The sequence below is a fragment of the Lissotriton helveticus genome, chromosome 5_1 (genome assembly GCF_964261635.1).
Source record: "Lissotriton helveticus chromosome 5_1, aLisHel1.1, whole genome shotgun sequence".
In the NCBI taxonomy this organism is placed as follows: Eukaryota; Metazoa; Chordata; class Amphibia; order Caudata; family Salamandridae; genus Lissotriton; species Lissotriton helveticus.
The window spans coordinates 499,734,780-499,754,675 of record NC_136065.1 but is presented as its reverse complement, the minus strand read 5'-3'; the positions used below and the strand labels follow the sequence as shown (position 1 = coordinate 499,754,675).

Here is a 19,896-nt window from a genome sequence, read left to right as displayed (position 1 = left end):
GAGATCAACTAATCGTCCAATGCTCAAATAAAGGATCCAGGAGAGGTTATGGGCTGCCAAGAACCCTTCTTTAAAAGATGCCATTGACCTGGCTAAAGTTATTGAAGAATCTAACAAATGCATGAAGGTTCTAGATTCACATAAGTCGTGTCCTCAACAAGAAGTCTCTGTTGTCTCTGATAGAAGAAATTTGGCGGAGTGTGAACATTGCGGTGGAGATAATATCGCTGTAGTCAAAAACAGACCCAGACCTCCAGTTAAAAAATCCTTCGCGATGAATACATTTTGCAATAGGTGTGGGGGTAGTAGCCATTCCTCGGACGCAAGGTTTTGCTTTGCTGCCAACAAGGAGTGTCTGAAGTGTGGTAAAATTGGACACTTCTCTAAAATGTGTAAAGCAAAATCCAAACAAATAGTAGCCACTGTGGATGACTATAGCGATGACATCGTGGCTGAAGCTGAAAGACTTTTAGTCATCGATGAAGTTGATGTTATTAGTGATGACCCAAGACAAAACAGACCAAGAGCCATTTTCAAGATTGACTCCCATGAAGTGTCCTTGATGGTGGACACAGGATCACGTCACACCATTATTCCTAAGTCTATTTTTGACACGTTCTGGGAAAGTTTAAACTTAGAAGAGAGTGATATTTCTCCCAAGGGTTTTAACGGTCAGAAGATTGAAATTCTTAGTTTCTTTGAATCTGAAATTGTCTTTGAGAAGAGATCCACTTTTGATAAAGTGTATGTCTCCATAGATGGTCCTCCCATCCTAGGTTGGGTACATCAATATGATCTCTATATAGTTATCAATCCTAGGGCAAAGAATCAGATTATGGTTGTGGAAGATGATTCAATAGAATGCATTCTAAATGAATTTGGGTCTGTATTCAAAGAGGAGCTGGGTGAACTGCGAGGTTATGCTCACCTCATTAAACTGAAGAAGAATAGTTTGCCTGTGCAGCATCGTGTAAGGAGAATCCCCATTTCCATTCGTAATGAAGTAAAACTCCTGATTGATGAAATGCTTCAATCTGGAGTGATAGAACCAACAGAAGCATCAGCTTGGGTTTCCCCTGTGGTCATTTCTAAAAAGGCAGACGGAAAGTTAAGATTCTGTGTGGATCTCAGGGCATTGAATAAGTGTGTTGTTGCGGACACATTTCCCTTACCCAATATTGCTGAGATGGTGTCTACTCTTCAGGGAGCCAGATACTTCTCTAAACTTGACCTGAAGAGTGCGTATCATCAGGTCAAGCTCCACGATTCTTCAAAACACCTCACTGCCTTTATCACTCCGGAGGGAATCTTCCAATCCACTCGTCTTCCCTTTGGTTTGATATCGGCAGCGAGTGTGTTCCAAAGGTTGGTCAGTGAAATCTTTAAGGGGTTAAAGAACGTAGTGTTCTTTCAGGATGACATCTTGGTTTTTGGAGATTCGGTGGCTGATCACAATCATGTTCTTAAGAATGTGTTGCATAGAATTTGGGACACTGGCCTTACTTTGCGTAAGGAGAAGTGCTCTTTTCTTGTCCAAGACATTGAATACTTGGGACATGAAATTTCGGCTAACGGAGTTAAACCAAAGAAAGATCTCCTTTACGCAATACGTTCTGCCCCTTGTCCGTGTGATAAGGACCAATTACGGTCATTCATGGGGTTGATTGAATATTACTCCAAATTTGTGGAGAAATTTTCTGAGAAGACCTTGCCTTTGAGAGCTTTGTTAAAAAAAGGTTGCAAATTTTCTTGGGGGCCTGAACTTGAAATGTGTTTTAATAATATCAAAGAAGCCATTTGTAGGGCAAAAGTTCTTGCACCTTTTGATACAAACAAGGTTTCCACTTTGTTGGTGGATGCTAGTGCACGTGGGCTTGGTGCTGTCCTGTTACAAACCCATAAAGATGGTGAGAGCCCAATTGCGTTTGCTTCGCGTACTCTTTCTCAGTGTGAACAGAATTACTCTGTCATTGAAAAAGAGGCCTTAGCGGCTGCATGGGGTGCCCACCATTTACGTCCTTATTTGTGGGTACACGTTTTAACCTAAAGACTGATCACAAGCCTCCCATCCGAGTTCTTTCCCCAGGTGGTGCAACCTGTAGTTCTCCAAGATTGGCGAGGTTAGCTTCTAAGCTCCAAGAGTACCATTTTGACATATCTCACATTTCTGGATGGAGGAACTTTCAGGCGGATTGCTTGTCTAGACTAGCTGTTCCGTCTAGTGTGAATGTTGGTTTCAGTCTTGAGGGTATGGAGGAAAATATTGCTTGGATTGATGATGTACTTTCTCTGGGTGAGAGTTCTTTTTCTTGTGCTGACTGGCTTGAGGCTATGTCCAAAGACAGTGTTATGCAAGAAGTTATCCAGTTGATCAAACTGGGTTCGCGTAGGGAGAGTTGTGTGCATGTTTCTGTTCGTCCTTTCTTAAAAGTCATTGATGATCTGTCTGTTTGTGAAGACAATGTGGTGATGCGTGGTGATAAATTTGTGCCTCCTGCTGATTTGAGGCCAAAACTTATTTCCATAGCGCATGAGGGTCATCTTGGCCAGACCTTAACGCAACAAAGGCTCAAGTTGAATTTCTGGTGGCCTGGGTTGGATTCTATGGTTTCTTCCTGGGTTGAGGATTGCCATACGTGTAAAATAGGTGAGAAGAGATTGAAGATTTCAGTTGGGTCTGGTATGGGTGTGTTGCATTTTCCTGAAGTTGCGTGGCATACCATCTGTCTGGATTTCATTGGCCCTATGGTGGTACTACCTCTGTCTCATAGGTTTGCTGTTGTCATCGTAGATTGTTATTCCAAATGGTTGTCTGTGGAGTTTCTGAAGGATATCACCACTGATACGACCATTAAACATTTAAAAGCTTTATTTTTTTGGGAGGGTTTTCCTAATGTCATCATTACTGACAATGGCACGCAGTTGGTTTCACATGATATGCAAGCCTTTTTGGCTGATTGTGGTGTTTCCCATCACAGGACCTCTCTCTACAATCCCCAAGGAAATGGTTTGTGTGAGCGTTTAAATAGATTGGTGAAAGGAACCATTCAGATGGCTCTTTCCAATAGCTCTTCTGTTTCTTCTCTCGTTCGTGAAATGGTCTATGCCTATTGTACTACTCTTCATGGTACTCAGCTTAAGTCTACCTTTGAGCTCATGAGGGGTAGGGTTCCTAGCACTAAGCTAATTCCCTCTTGGCTTAGAGGAATGGTCCTTCAATCTGATCTGGCAAAGAGTGTTTGTGTGCCTGTTTCTGCTCCTAGCTCTTCTAATAAGGGTTCTGTGGGGCAGGGGTCGAAAGTGGGCTCTAACAAACTTGCTAAGGGTGACCTGGTGAAAGTGAAGTCTGGCAGAGTTTCTGGTGGCTTGTCGAAATTCCGTGGTCCCTTTACTGTAAAAATGGTCTATCCTCACTATGTTGTTCTTTCCAATGGAGAGAAATGGAACTTAAGGGGGGTGGCTCTTTATCAGAAAGCTGGTTCTGGTTCTGGTTCCCCGCCAGCTTCTTCTGTGTCCATCCAGGATCAGAGTACTTGTGGGAATGATTGTTCAGGCTACATGTTTATTTCTTCTCAAGCTCCTACTGCACCTGTTCCTGTGCATGCTTTAGGTAGGAGTGATGGTGGGGGAGATGCTCCTGATTCCCAGCATGCGTACAGACTTCCTGATCAGTCTGGTTGTCTTCCTGGTCCCAGTTCTTCCTTGTCTGTTTCCAGGCCTCAAAGATGCTGTAGACCTCCTGTGTACCTAAACGATTTTTTGCTGTAATTAGTTTTGTTCAGAGGGGTGACGTGTGTCCCTCTTATTACTTCAATACGTTACTCTGGTTTTCTTTGCTGTAACATGTTTTTAGATCTATTCTGTTTTAAGTTTCTTTTCAATGACAAGCATGTTTTTTAGATCGATACTGTTTTAAGTTTCATTTTTATGATAAGTTTTCCTTTTGGCTCTTAAGTTGTTTTTTGTTTCAACGAGAGGAGATGTGTTGTATATTTATCCTACCTTTATTTCTATGTTTTACTCTGTATCTTACCTGTGTCATACATTCCAGAATGTGGATGGCTCTGGCTCTTCCTAGTGTTCTAGGTGGAGGCAGTTTGTGCCTGGCCAGCTTGAATTGAAGATGCCTGCTGTATCTCTCTTACAATAAACCTGCTCTACTACACATGAAGTCTCCCAGCAATTTACTACACCCTCCTCGACCTGTGGTGGCCAGGGTCCTTCACTATAAGGATAGGGATCTGCTGATTCAGAATGCACGCACCAATGGGCCCTTCAAGGTAGAGAACAGCACTGTCACAATTTTTCCGGATTACACTCAAGAAATACAAAGACGCAGGGCCTCGTACTTGGCTGTCAAAAAGGAGCTTAGAGACGAGGGGATCCAATATTCGCTCCTATTCCCTGCAAAACTGAGGGTGCTCATGGATGGTTCCACGCAGTTTTTCTTGACGCCCGAAGACGCTTGGTCCTGGCTCGAATCCTATAGGGCAGGCACAGATCGAAGGAGCAAAAGAGATGGCGAACAACCTAGGCCGCAGCGGACGCGCCAGTCGAAGCGTCTCTGCAAGAAAGATAGGACCCAACAGGCTCTACGGCTTGCACAAGTGGCGGCGGACAAGCAAGGGGCACTAGCGGCTACGGCGGCAATAACCGGATCTCAGACAGAGAACTCGACCAGGGATACGGATTCTGAAGCGGACAAAAGACACTCAGGTCCCGAGTTCTCGGACACAGATAGCACTAGGGGTCCGGAGGTAACACCCAGAACAGCCGACAATTTGTAACTGACATCGAACCTCGTGAAGGCGGCTGCTGGAGAACTAGTTCAGGGGTAACTGGAGTACTTGGTAATAATTGTGAACATTATAACTAAACCTTATTAATGTGGGGGATTGAAGGGCCGGGGGCTGGGGCGAGAGCTGCCACCTGTCGGGCCTGAACCACCTTCCCATAGCCCTTAAGGCAACCTGTAGTGGCTACTGCAGGATAGAATTGTGTGCTTTGTTGCGGAAGTTTGGATGGGGACTGATAATGTGTTATTTGGTCATGTTCTGGGGGGGAGGGTAATGGGTGTTAGTCAGGGAGTTGTGGGTTTACAGTTCAGGGGTCCTGGTGTGGGCTGGCGCTGTTGGGAGGAGGAGAAGCTGTGGTGTTCTTGCAATGGGGACATTACCTGAACTGAAATGTATAACATGGAATGTACGTGGATTGCATACTAAGTCCAGGCGCCACAAGGTGCATGCATATTTGGTAAGACGTGGAATTCAGATAGCGTTACTCCAAGAAACCCATCTTACCAAACAGGAATGTACTGCGTTACAGAAGCGGTGGCGGGGCCAGGTGTTTGGCACAGCCTACTCAGCATTTGCCAGGGGGGTCTTAGTATGGGTGAGGGCGGGGATTCCTTTTCAGGCTACGAATGGTATCATAGACCCGGAGGGCAGATATGTGGCGGTTGAAGGGAGATTGTATGGAAGAGATGTGGTGCTCTGTAGTGTTTATGCCCCGAACATAGATCAGCCCCGATTCTTAGATAAAATTTCGGGGACATTAGCACATTTGCTAGCTGGTCATGTAATAATGGGAGGAGATTTTAATTCGATTACTGATATAACATTAGACAGATCGCACCCACCACTGGTTGATTCCCTGGTCCGTAGGATAGCGAAACAGAGGGCAGGTTGGCAAGATAGGTGGGGGCTGACCGACATATGGAGGGGGCACCATCCCGGGGATAGGGACTATTCTTTCTTTTCCGCGCTTCACGAGCTACATGTCAGAATTGATACTATCCTATGTAGCCAAGCATTGGCTTCTCTGGCGACACGCTCTGAGTACTTGACTAGGACTATCTCCTATCGCAACCCTCAGCGGGTGACCTTTCAGTGGCAGCGAGCGTGGACGGCAGTCCCCACGTGGCGACTGCATCCGGACACCTTGGAGGATCAGGTTTTTAGCTCCGAAATTCGAGAAGGCATTGAGCGCTACTTCGCTGTGAATGCGGAGACAGCATCCACCAGGGGAATAGAGTGGGACGCCTTTAAAGTAGTGATAAGAGGGCTGTGCATTAGCAAACATTCAGGTGAGAGAACAGTGGTATTGGCCGATGTGGCGAAAGCAGAGGAGGCACTGAGGGAGGTGGAGAAGCAGAGGCCAGAGCGAAGGGACTTGCAGGAACAGCTTTTAGTGGCTAAAGAACTAGTAGCGACAGAGACGGAGAGATTGCGGAGCTTTGATTATAGACAATATATGGTGACGGTACACGCTGAGGGGGACAAGGTGGGCACGCTACTAGCGAAACTAGTGAACCCGGTTTCAGGAGGGTGCCCGGTTCTGAGTGTGCGAACGGAATCGGGAGAAATGGTCTATTCCCAGACTGCGATCCTCTCGCACTTCCTGAGCTATTATACGGCCCTATATCAAAGTCACCTGGAGGCGGAGGGACCAGACATAGAGGATTACCTAGCGGGGTCTCAGCTCCCTCAGTTAGATGAGGAAGATGCAAAAACTCTGGGACAGATGATAACTTTGGCCGAGGTCCGGGGGGCAATCAAGTTAATGGCTAGGAATAAAACCCCAGGAGTTGATGGACTCCCTATAGAGTTCTATGTAGAATATATAGATGTCCTAGCGCCCCGCTTAGTAGAGGTATACAACGAAGCAGCGGAGCAGGGCCACCTGCCGCAATCTATGAGAGAGGCGCTGGTAGTCCCCTTATTGAAGCCCGGGAGGGAGAGTAGTGATGTGACCTCTTACAGACCGTTATCTATGTTGACGGTAGACTATAAAAATTTGAGCCGCATACTGACCACGAGGCTGCTTTCCCACATGACTGCTCTAATACATGTGGAGCAAGCGGGGTTTATTCCGACTAGGAATACCTCGATTAATATTCGCCGCCTCATACGCGTATTGGAGAGTGACCTGGGAGAGGGTATGATGCCGACCGTGCAGTCGGTCGATATGGAAAAAGCATTCGACAGCCTGGAATAGGACTACCTCGATAGGGTGCTGGAGAAATTCAGCTTAGGAGAGCAGTTTAGGCGGTGGACGAAGGTCTTGTACTCCTTGGCGACAGCCAGGGTGCGACTGGGTACGGTCATATCCTCAGGATATCCGGTACAAAGAGGTACAAGGCAGGGATGTTTGCTTTCGCCCCTGCTGTTCTCGCTGGCGATTGAGCCTCTAGCGACCCACGCTAGGACGGGGACAGCTTATAATGGCCTTATGTGTGGAGGAATCCCGTACTACATTTCCTTATATGCGGACGACCTGCTGTTGTTCTTGGAGGACGCAACAATAGCACTGCAGGGGGCGGTGGGTCTGCTCACGGACTTTGGGGCGCTTTCGGGCCTCAGAGTTAATTGGACTAAAATATGCGTTTTCCCTCTGAGACCAGAAGTGCAACAACCGCTGCTGCCCATTGGTCTGCTGTGGGAGCGGTCATGCTTCACATACCTGGGAGTTCGGATATATCATGGTGTTGACGACATTTTGGAGGGGAACGTAGGACGCTGTATAAGGGCCCTGAGAGGCTGTATGGCGTTTTGGGCAACCCTTCCCCTTTCAGTAGTAGGGAGAGTGGCGCTGCTGAAAATGGTGGCTTTGCCTCGCTTACTTTATTACTTCCGTACACTGCCATTATGGATACCCCCACGGTTCTTTCGAGAATTACGCACGCTCACCATTGACTTTATATGGGGGCACGGGAGGCGACGAGTGGCACTGAACACGTTGTTGAGACCGAAATTGGAGGGGGGGCTGGCAGTTCCTAACTTCGAACTTTATTATTTGGCGGCACAGTTGCAGATTCTTACACAACATGTTGCACGAGAATTTAGGGGCCCGGATCAGACTCGTGGAATGGGAGTACAGAGGCACGTGCTATCCTATATAGTCCTGCAACAAAAGCTTAAGCTACGGGACTTAACCTTGGAGGAGAAGACCCTGAGGTTGTGCTGGAATAAAAGCCAGCGGAGGACAGGAGTGGCACACCCGTACGCGCCCGAGATCCCTCTGGGTATGTTGACGGCCTTACCACATGGGGGAGACTCGTCTCCACTTCTGGAATGGGAAGAACTGGGGCTGCACGTGGTGGGGGACCTCTATGCTGAAGGCGAATTGTTACCCTTCCGGGCAGTGCAGGCTCAATTTGGCCTCCCTGATGGGAGCTTCCTCTTACATATGGCTGTCACGAAGGCGATAAAGAAGCATTGGAAGTCTGGGCAGACTGAACCAATGACCACGATGGCCTGCCAGTATGTGGTGATGGCGGCGGGCACCTTTAAGGCGGTCACCTGCCTGCAGTCTCGAATGTTACATGAAGGATTAGAACCGCTTGCAGCGCTCAAGCAAAAGTGGGTGGAGAGTGTGGGGAAGCCCATCCCGGACGCGACGTGGGGGCACATATTGAGGAGGACGTGGAAGGGGTGCAGGAATGCTCGCTTTCAACAAGTGCATTTTTTAGTGCTGCACAAAGCTTATCTTACCCCAGGGAAGATCCGGAAATATTTCCAGGTACAAGATGCTGCGTGCCCTAGATGTTTGCTGCCTGATGTAGAACTGGACCACATGTTGTGGGACTGTCCGAACCTAGGGCTCTATTGGTCCGAGGTGGGGGAGCTGCTTAACAAGATTACTGATAGGCAGGTGATATATGACATGGCGGCTTGTTTATTGCTCTGGTTTCCCCACACAAAGAGGACTAAGATCACTAGTAAATTTATTGACTTAGGTCTTATATTAGCCCAGAGGGAGATAACATGGCACTGGAAATCGAAGGAGGGCCCGTCTAGTAAAAAATGGGCGAATGAACTGTGTAGATAGGCCTGTAGTGAAGGTACTATCAGACTTAGGCAGGCAGCCCGCACAGCTAATGAGAAGAGTCTAGAGATGGCACGAGCTTGGGAGGAACTCAAAAACAGTTTGGCGACTGAGGATGACTAAGGCGGAAGGGGGTTTTGAAAGGAAGTTCCATGGCATACAAAGATAGATGAGTAAGGCTCCTACAGGCTTATTCCTTTTGGTGATCGATGCAAATGAGCCAGGCCCACACCAGCCAAGGTTCAAGGGGGGGTGGGAGTGGGAGGGCGGGGAGTCCTATTATTGAGGTAATGGAAATCCGATTTTCGAGGGCTGCATGAGTTGATGTTTGAAGTGTATAACTGCTCACACTTTCCCCACTTAGGGAGGATACGCCGAATTTAGCCCCCACAGGGCGGCTACTCATGGCGACGAGATGGTTGACAGGGGAACACCGAACAGTAATAGCGGCACATACTAGTATTTCCGGCCTGAGTTTAAGTGCAGGTTGTTTGTTGGGACCAGGGGATGGGGCAACAGAAGAAAAGCAGATGCTGGATTATCTAGCCAAACAGATGTCATTGTTTCCTTGTGCTATTACCAGGTTTAAGCACTTGCTAACTAGCGCCGCCCGGCCTCCGGGATGTGGGCTCACCGGCTGTGTGATAACTGATTAACGATGTCTATGGGACATTTGTGAATGGCGGGACTGACGGACCAAACGATTGTATGTTTTCTAAATCTGCAATAAAAACACAGTTTAAAAAATTAAAAAAAATCCTCTCTGCTGGTGCAGCTCGATTTAACCTTACTATTTTAGAAATGCCACTTTTAGAAAGTGCACTAACAGAAAAAAAAACGCAGCTTGGATGCACTCAAACTTTCTGATTCAAACAGATTAAACATATATATATATATATATATACACTTAAATCAAATTTCAACAAAAGTAATGTGTGCACCAGGTAAGGGGCTCTGCATGCCACCTAATTCAAAATGAAAAGAAATAACCCGGAAATTTATATGGGAATACCAAATTGCACTACTATCATGTCACTGTAAAGCACAGCTTTCCAAACTTTTCATGTTGGTGACACGCCATTGTGGTCCCAAAAATTTCGGGACACGGTAAAGCGCGCAAGCGCGCCCGAATCACCCAAGGGGGTCATGTTTTTGCAAACTCACAGAAATACATTTCATGTGTATGTCAATTTTGGTGAAATGTGATGCACATGGTCTTTGAAAAAATCCATGTTAAAATAATGCTTAAAAATTACTTTAATAAACATGTTTCAAAATATGATATATATTTTTTTCCGGTGTTGTATATAGCGCGAACTTGACCTGAAAGTATCAAAGTGCTTTACACGAGCACCAGTTGCATGGCACTAGTGATTTGCCCAGAATCACAGGATGATGAGCATCATTGCCAAGACTTGAACCCAGTTCTCCCGATTTGAGATCGACCACCCTAGCCGTTAGGCCACATCATCCCCAAGATGATGTAACTCAGAGTATGAAATTCTTGATAAGTATTGACAAAACTTGACATGTGCAAGCACTTGTGGATTTCAAAAACCAATTAGTAAACTTTTGTCAAAGGCTATTGCCCAAAAAATACATTATCAGTTCCATACTGAAAATTAACAGAATTGTAAGTATAGTGGCCCTATGTCACTACCATGATATCTATAGGTCTATTTATAAATCAGGAATAAATGGCAGTTCGGGACTGTGCTCCTTCGGCGCCTCTGTGGGCTCTAGCAATAGCAGCTATGAGGATGAGTGGTTTATTAATGTCATCAGAATCCTGTGCAATTTTACCGGTTACAGATTATTTTTATTTTCCACGCTTTTTCAAAGCTGGAAAATTTATAGCAAGACCAGAGCTAGAATACACTGTCACATATTACATCATGAATTATGTCCAGGCGTCTCATTAGTCGAACTACATAATATAAAGGAATAATGCCATTCTCCTATGAAAAATAAATAATTCTGGATTATGACAGCATGTCTGTGGAACAGGGCTCTGAAACCGCTGCTGAAGTGACTTTGTGGCGACGATCCAAACGTGAAAAAACAATGATCTTTGCGAGTTTTGGTCAGCTGTGCACCATAAATAACCCCGCCCCATGGATGATCCTGCACGCCAGACACTCCCTGCACACAGCTCCCGATGGTGCCGCTCTGCATTGGGATGACAGGCCCATTTCAAATCATGTTTAGGGGTGGTCTGCTTATATCTCAGAACAAATTCCAGTGGCAGTCAAGACTTCTCCCGAGTAGAGGTAGATTTACCGAGTGAGTGCCTGAGACCGCCGCTGAGAGCTCCTGACCACGAGGCTCCACGAGGCATTGCTGCTCCGCTGCTACAGTACCGCCTTGCACAAAAACACTGAGCGAGCCTCGAGGTGCACTTCCCTATATCGGCTCGCCCCTGACGTCATCTCGCGACACACCTACGCATGGGACGCGACACAGTAACGTGTCGCGCCACACAGTTTGGAAAGCTGTGCTGTAAAGTGTACACAATGTATTTTTTTTTTTAAATATGTTTATTGTGGCGAAGATAGCAAAAAGGCACAAATCGTACAGTCATCAAACCTGTTAATATCTAAAGAACAGGGGGGTAGCCCCAAAGGAAATACACAGCCACGTATGGCCCACATCCCGGAGGCAGGGCGGCGTCAGAGTAAACCCATGTACGAGTAGAGGAAATTGCATTTGTGCTCTAAATATTAGAAAAACAGTATCAATGTCTACGCCAATTTTCTTATGTTACATTTCCACACTATATAACGGTATAACAGTAACGAAGAACCCCATGAATGGCATATCTAGTGCTGATCCGAATACAGGAGGGGACGAATGCAAGGGTCAGTTAGAACGCGGTCATCACAATGTAAGGTGGTCAAATGGGAATCACCGCTAAATACAAACATAGCTATCAAGGAATACCAGCGTGGCACAGGGGACCTCTACACTGCCTCCCGACACCCCACCCCCGACCCCCCCATCGCCCAACTCCGAGGAAGCGGAGGAAAACAACTCAGCGCTAGTGGCGTCCGAATCATCCTCCTCCAACCCCTCCATACACATAGTTCTCCAGGCGAGTAAATCATCCTGAAGCTTCTCATCCCTATGAGTGCGCTGCATGTGTGTCTCCTCCGCCAAGGCCCATTCCTTAGCGTCTCGTAACCAGTGAGAGAGTTCAGGCGCCCTCTGGCCCATCCATGTAATGGCCACCCGCCTCCTCGCCAGAACCAACAGAAGTTGAAACAATTTATAAGACAGACCTTTTTTCTTCGGCTTGGGTACTAACGCCAGCAGACAGTGAAGCGGGTCCAGCTGCAACCTAAGATGCGTGGTCCGGGCAACATGTATCACCACCCTGCGCCAAAAATCGTGTACCAAGGGACATTCCCATGCTAAGTGCAGGAATCCCGCCCTCTCCATCCCACATCTATGGCAGTTATGGCGTCTATCTGACGAAATACGGTGGAGGGAGACGGGTGTCATGTAGGTGCGATGAACAAAATTGAAGTGAATAAGTTTGAAACGCGCATTGCAGGACACTTTGCGAGTCAACAGTCCAATCCGCTTTCTCTGGGCAGGATCCAATTCTATCCCCAGGTCTGCCTCCCAAGCCACCCAGGCCGGCGCCAACGGGGGAGTCGAGTCTCTTCGCATGGCAGAGTAAAGGAGGGAGACTAGACGCCTACCCCTTCCACAGGATAAAATAATGTCCAGGGTATTAGTGAGCTGGGGTGCCTCCGGGAATTGGGGCCATGTTATCCTGGCCACGTCCCTAAGACTCCCATATTGCAGGTATTGGCCCTCACCAAGTCCAAAAGAGTCCACTGCCCTCTCAAACGACACAAAAGAGTCGTCCGGGTAAAGATCTGCGAGGGTCTCGCAACCGCCCAGATGCCACTCTCGGAAGGACATATTTGCCTCCAGTTTGAGTATCGGGGCCAAGATCCAAATTGGGAACTCCCTATGAAACGGCGCGCGTCACAGTATCTTCTCGACGAACCGCTGCCAAATGTCAGCCGTATGCCTTACCACATAGGGCAGAGTGTCATCCGCGCCCCGGCCTTGCATGAAAGCCTCCTGCAGGTCCTTGTCCGTAGCCGCACCAGCCAACAATGCCAGCTCCCAGTTCCCGTCCTCAGCAAACCACCTGGCTGCCGGGAGAAGCTGCGCCGCATAATAATACAGGTCAAAGCTCGGGGCCTCGAGTCCGCATTCATCCCAACACCTTGTGACCGTATGCAACGCGACCCTACTGCGACCACCTGCCCAGAGTAGGGAGGTGAGGAGGGAGTTCAGCGTGCGAAACACCCGGGGTGGCAATGGGCATAGGGTATTCTGCAGCACATAGAGGACTCTAGGGAGCATCACCATCTTGGCAACTGCCAGCCGCCCCATGAGAGAGAGAGGGAGTGTGTTCCAAAAGGCAACAGATTTACTGAGGGCCGCGAGAATTTTGTCAATATTGTGAGCCAGGAGAGTCTCGTCAGAGGCAGCCACCTGAATACCCAAGTACCGGAACGCCAGCCGTTCACATCCGAGGCCGAAATAGGGGGATTCCGCATCCGGGTCAGGGACAGCAGCATTCAGCGGAAACACCAGAGATTTGTTGACATTCATGCGCAGTCCAGAGGCTGCGCCAAAGCGGTCCAAAAGCCGCAACAAAGCGGGGAGGGCTCCCAACGGGGAAGTCAGATAGAAGAGCGCATCATCAGCATAGAGGGAGATGACATTGGTAGTGTCCCCCACTACTATGCCCCAGTCGTGCAACTCCTTGCGGGCAGACACGGCCAGAGGCTCAATTGCGAGAGCAAACAGGAGGGGGGAGAGGGGACAACCCTGACGGGTGCCCCTCCCCAGCGACCATTCGTCGGAGCGGGCTGATCCCAGGCGCACCCTGGCCCGGGGCGCTCCGTAGAGCACCCGGATCCAGTCGCGAAAACCAGGGCCAAATCCCATTTTCAGAAGCACATGCATCAGATAACCCCAGTGCACCGTATCAAAGGCTTTAGCCAAGTCCACGGAGACCAACACGTGAGGGACCTCACGTCCCCGGACCTCATGTAATATGTGATTCAGGCGACGCAAATTCATTGCAGTATTGCGACCGGGGACAAAGCCACACTGGTCCGGATGGACGAGCCGGGTCACGTGTGGGGCCAGGCGAGTGGCTAGCAGTTTAGTGAGGATTTTTGCATCTGAATTTATCAATGTGATAGGGCAGTAAGCTGCGGGGTCCGTTTTGTCTCCGCCCGGCTTCAAGATCATACAGACCTCGCCCTGATTCAAAGTGGGTGGAAGGGTGCCCGTACGCAAAGCTTCATTATAAACTTGTAGGAGGAGGGGGGCAAGGGTATGTCCAAAAGCATGATAAAACTCCGCTGGAATCCATCCCCGCCAGGTGTCCTGGCCCGGGGGAGGGCAGCTATCGCCGTGGTAATTTCACCCAACGTCAGCTTGACATCAAGTTCCTTCGCCGCCGCCTCCGGCGGGGTCTGTAGGCAGAGGTCTGCAAGATATAAGTGACAGACATCCTCCGATATAGACGGGTCAGCCTCATATACGAGTCGCAGATGACCTCGCAGAACTGCGAGGACGTCAGCTTCCGAGTGGACCATATCACCACTGGGATTCCGTAGGGCTACGATTCGTTCGGGCGTAAACTCACGACGAAGTATCCAGGCCAACAAGCGTCAAGACTTATCTCCCTCACGATGTAGTCTCTGCCTGTATTGGACCAGAGTAAATTTATTAAGCCGCGTGAGTATGTCGTGGATCGACACCAGGGAAAGGCCCTCCGCCTGTCTATCCGACGCGTCCGGATCAGCCTGGGATTGAGCTCGCAGGAGCGCAGCCTCCGCAGTCTGCAAGTCCGAAAGCAGTTGTTTCCTAACCCCGTACGACAGGCCCATACACGCTCCACGCACGACTGCCTTCAGAGCCTCCCATTTGGTGGAGTAGGACAGATCATTCCCCGCCCAGTTGAGTTCTAGGTAGTCAGAGAGCGACGACCCCACATGGTCCCGGGTCACCGGGTCCTGAAGCAGGTCAGTCGGCAGTCTCCACGTGCGCGGACGCTCCGTGCGATCAGGCCACTGCGCCACGCATGTGACCGGAGTATGATCCGACAGGTATCGGGCCTGGTGTGTAACCGTCAATGTAAGAGAGGAGGGAAGATTGGCCGCGAGCACTCGGTCAAGCCTACTATGTGTACCATGCGTCGGGGTATAACACGTATAAAGCTTCAGTGCGGGGTGGCAGGCACGCCACACATCCACTGCCCCGATATTATGCATCACTTCCCGTAAGCGCGCCGTCATACGGGGCTTAGTGCCCGCTCTGGGTGGATGACGGTCCAGCTCATGATGCAGTACGCAATTGAAATCCCCGAACCAGAGGAGGGGAGCGTCTAGGCCCGGAGCCACAAGATCCTGTATCTGGGAAAAGAAAACCGGGTCGTCAATGTTCGGAGCATACGTGTTAAGGAGCAGGAGGTCTTTGTCATCCAATCTGAGTCTCGCTAGTATGTACCTGCCTTCCACATCCGCATCTATGAATTGGACAGCGCAGGGGATCCCTGGGGCCACCCAAATTAGAACCCCCCTAGCATATGTAGAGTAGGAAGAGTGGAAAATCTGACCCCTCCACTTCTTGGCCAGCCGTTGTACTCCGTCATCATCTAAATGGGTCTCCTGTAAACAAGCAATTGAAACCCCATGGCGTTTAAGGAAGGTGAGGACCCTATGTCTCTTAGTGCACGTGCCCAAGCCACGCACATTCCACGTTAAAAACTTAAATCCCATGACCAACAATCACGCCCAAACGGGCTGCAGTGCAAGCGCATCCTGAACCATCTCCGTTTGGCCCCCGCAACATACAAATATTGGGACGCAGCACACAGGACAAGCTCCCCACAAACCGGAATCAATACGCACATAATGCCAGTGTCATCTGTGTCATGAACCCAATCCCACCCCCCAACAACCCTAACATACGAAACTTTTGCATGAACATCCCCATCCCCACCACCCACGAGCAATAGGATAGCAACAACCAAAACCGCCACCCCGCCCTTCCCCCGCCAATGCCAGGATGTGCACAGCCACCCCATACAACACACTCCACACACACTCACACACAGCAACACAACCCCCCCCACCCACCCCCCAGCTCCCCGAAAGACCTCGCGATTCTAGTAGAAGAACCCGGGTACATCTCCCTCGCTGAGTCAGCAATGCGGGAATGACATCTGCCACCCTCACCTCCTACCCCCCGCAGCACATATGACCCAGGCGCCAATCACAAGGTACCAACCAGTGTTCAAAAAGGTCCCAGCGACAACAATGACATACGATAGATCAAGGAGTTGCAGGGCCATGGAGAACTGCACAACAAAGGCGGGTTTACAGAGGAGTCAGTGGAGGTAGAGCAAAGATCATTCCAACTCCGGCGCCTGTAAGGCAGTCTCCGGGACCACCGGAGCCGCAGAATCCGTGTTTAGTGGCGTTACCTGCAAAGTGTCCGGTACCAAGATATCATTAGGGGCCGCCGCCCCAGTCGAACTCGGGCCAGATCGCGTAGGCGAGTCGTCCATAAGGATGGCCCCATCCGGTCCCACCGTGGGTCGAGCCTCAGGAGATCCACGGGACCCAGAACGGCGGTTTCTCCTACCACTCCGCCTCTTCTGTGGCCTGGTCCCCCAAGTGTCGCGCGAGCCCCCTCTCTCACCTGGGGGCAGATCGTCCCCTCTGATCTCAAGCCACTCCCATACCTCCGCCGGTGTTTCAAAGAAGTGCGCCCGGCCCTGGGAGAGCACTTTGAGCTTGGCAGGATATAGAAGCATGTACTGAAGCTGCATTGAACGTAGTTTTTGCTTAACTCCCAAGTAGGATTTCCTTTGTTCCTGCACCTGCTGGGTATAGTCAGGGTAGATTGATATGCGACTGTTCTCTATCGTGTGAGGCCCCGACTCCCTCGCCACCCTGAGAATGCAGTCTCGGGCCTTGTAGTTCAGGATTTTTGCGATGAGGGCTCTAGGGGCCTCCCCCGGTCGTGGAGGGGGCACCAGAGCCCTGTGCGCCCGCTCCACTATGAAGACGCTGGACAACCCATTCGGACATAGGTGCTCTCGGATCCAAGTCTCTAGGAAGCGCTCAGGGTTCCCCGCCTCCAGCCGCTCCGGCGCTCCCAGGGCCCGTATGTTGCTCCGACGCGCCCTCCCTTCTGCATCCTCCGCGCGCCTCTCCAATGCACGGGTAGTAGAGGTGAGTTGGGTGAGCGACTTTTGCAGGGAAGCGACCTCCCCCTGTAGTTGAGTGATGTTGCCCTCCGCATCAGAAACCTTGTCCGCTACCTTGCGGAGGTCTGTCCGCAAAAGGTTGACATCGATGGAGACCGTCTCTATCTGGCGTTCCAGGGCAGTGTGTGAACCCTGAATAGCCTTGAGTAGTTCCGCTCTGGACGGTTCCGATGGGTCCTCACCCCCGTCTTCAGTGCCCGTCTGGCGTGTAATCCTCTGTGGCTGCAGGCAAGGGGTAGTATACTGCACGATTGTATTAGGCTGGGAGGCCTTAGTGCCCCGACCTGAACGGCCCGCCATAGTGATTGGTGCAAATTCGTGCGTCTCAAGCTGCGCCCCTCAGGTCCAGCTGGCCAAGAGAGGCCCCCCGAGAGCAATCCAAGGAAAAAGAAATGGAGTAGGCGCACACCACAGTGCACAGAAGATGCAGAGCAAGTGGCGCACAGGCAGTCCAAACAGACCAAGAGGCAAGGCAGCGCAGGAGCAGCTCACGTCCACTCACCTCCACTGGGTGACCAGGATTCAGGGCCTCAGGAGACAAAAATGGGCAGCACAGGATGGAGTGCGGAGACCACCACCTCCTCACGTCGCGCTCCTTGCTTCCCTCAGGGCATCAGCCGAAGATCACCCAGCAATGGGCAGGGCAGAACACAGACGCACCCCGCTACCAGTCGCCACGGAACCCCCAGAGGCCGCCCGGCCCTGCGCTCAAAATGGCGGATGCATGGGGGAGGGGCGCAACCCGTCTGCGGGCCCAGCGACTCTGCTCCTCAATTACCCCCACTGCAGGGGGATAGCGAAGGGTAAAAACCAGGGTGCAGGACAAGATCCGGTGGGGGGGGGCACACAAGCGGCAAGGCCCCGCAGATACCAAGGAAGGGGCCGGGTCCAATCAGGTGCACAACAGTCCGGGACCCCCGCACGCACTCCACGCCGCCATCAGGAGCCAGGGCAAGCGGCACTCACATCCCCCACCTCCGGCTGCAGCCGCCCCGGTGACGGGGCGCGCAGTCTCCAACAACAGCAAGGGGGGGGGGGGCAGCACTCCGGCACAGGAGCACTGCACAAAATGGACGGCGCCTCCGTCCCGTCCCCCTCCTCACCGCACAACAGGAAGGCCCCTGTGTCGCCGTCACTCGACCCTCCGATCTCGGACCGGGAGCTCCAGCTATGTCACTTGCGCTCGTCGGGGGGCTCACCCAGGGCGGGGAGCCCCAGATGGTACACCCGCAGTCCGGCTCCAGCGAGCAGGCCCAGACCGCGGCGTCGCGTGATGAAATGCGCCGGCGCCGCCTCCAGCAGCAGACAGGCCAGCGCTCTCAGAGGATCACAGGTCGCGGGTCCGATCTGTCGAGCACAGGAGTCTCGGCGGGGTCACTGCCACTTCCGACACGCTTTCCAGCAATCGGGAGAGCCCGGGCAGGATAATTTGAAGGATTTAGCCGGTCTTCGGGACGGAGCTGGTGGAGCTCACGTCCTGTCGGCCATGCTGCTTGGCCACGCCCCCCAAAGTGTACACAATGTTAACATTGATAACAATAATAACATTGTGTACACTTTACAGTGACACGATAGTAGTGCACTTTGGTATTTCCGTATACATTTCCGGGTTATTTCTTTTCACTTTTAGAAAGTGGACGTTTCTCTGCACTTACTGCTCTGTGTGCCTGGCAGCCTGTCTCCAATACACGTCTCTGTTAGGCTGGGTGGCAGCTGCATTTGTGCATTCCCTCTAGACAGTCACAACACAGGACACTCAGCTGCATCTGCATTCATCTGAATTCTGATGAGTCTTCTTGGACTGGGAGAGATGGGAGGGACTCACACTCCACTTGAAGAGGTAGCATCCTGCCCACACACAAAGTACTGATAACCCCCCAAAAATGGCCTGGCAGACAGGACTGGGTTGTAAGGGATCATTGGGCAATTCAAAGGGCTCCTCTGAAGTCACCCGCTTCATCAAAGGTGGTCTCTGACCTCTAAAATCAGACACTGTGTGGGACTTGTAAACAGACCCTGCTGGCTCTACATCTACACATTGCCAGAAGGACTGCTGTGCTGCCAAGAGAGACTGCCACTTCGCTAACCACTTTGCTGTGTTGGCCTGCTGTTAGCTGTGTGTTATGCTGCAGGAGGAACTGCCACTCTGCTCCATGCTACCTCTTTGCTGTCCTAACTACTCGTGTTTTCCAAAGGCTTGTTGGCTTGCCTCCTGGATACAAAGTCTCAAGGCCATAAACCACTTCAAATTCCCCTGACGAGCCGACAGGGACCCTACAATGGTCATGCATTCTGCTCTGACTTTCCTACCGACTACAAGGACTCTGCATTCTGTTTTGCCAACCAGCGGCTGAACTCTTGCTGATCAAATTCCCCGCCGTACTCACAGCAGCTGTAACGGCTCCACCATGGCGCATTGCCCTGGTGACGAGGGGCATGTCCCAAAGTGTGAGGCTCATCAACCATCTTTGCACGCCAGAGCCGCAAGGTGCCTCCTGCTTCAGTCACCGCCAGGGTGATCTCAATCAGCTGATGATGCGGGCCCCCCCCTATGTGGCTCGCTGACAACCCCCACAGGTGTACTCCTGGATTGACCCAGGCACTGCGGGTTCCCGTACCTCAACACCCCTTCAAGGTACTGTGTTTTGCCAACTTGCACTCCATTGCTGGCGGCTTCCCTTCATTGGAGCACGGCCTGAGTGGCCCACTGACCCCCTTCCAGCGCCTTCAGGCCTTGGGGGAATTGTTTGTCTGTG

The 19,896-nt window shown here is 50.8% G+C and overlaps 1 long non-coding RNA gene across 1 annotated transcript in view; it reads right to left on the bottom strand.

The window, feature by feature from the left end:
- Window positions 1-19,896, bottom strand: part of LOC144753241 (uncharacterized) — a 335,228-nt gene that overhangs the window by 206,754 nt on the left and 108,578 nt on the right. The gene's annotated exons all lie outside the window — the stretch shown is intronic.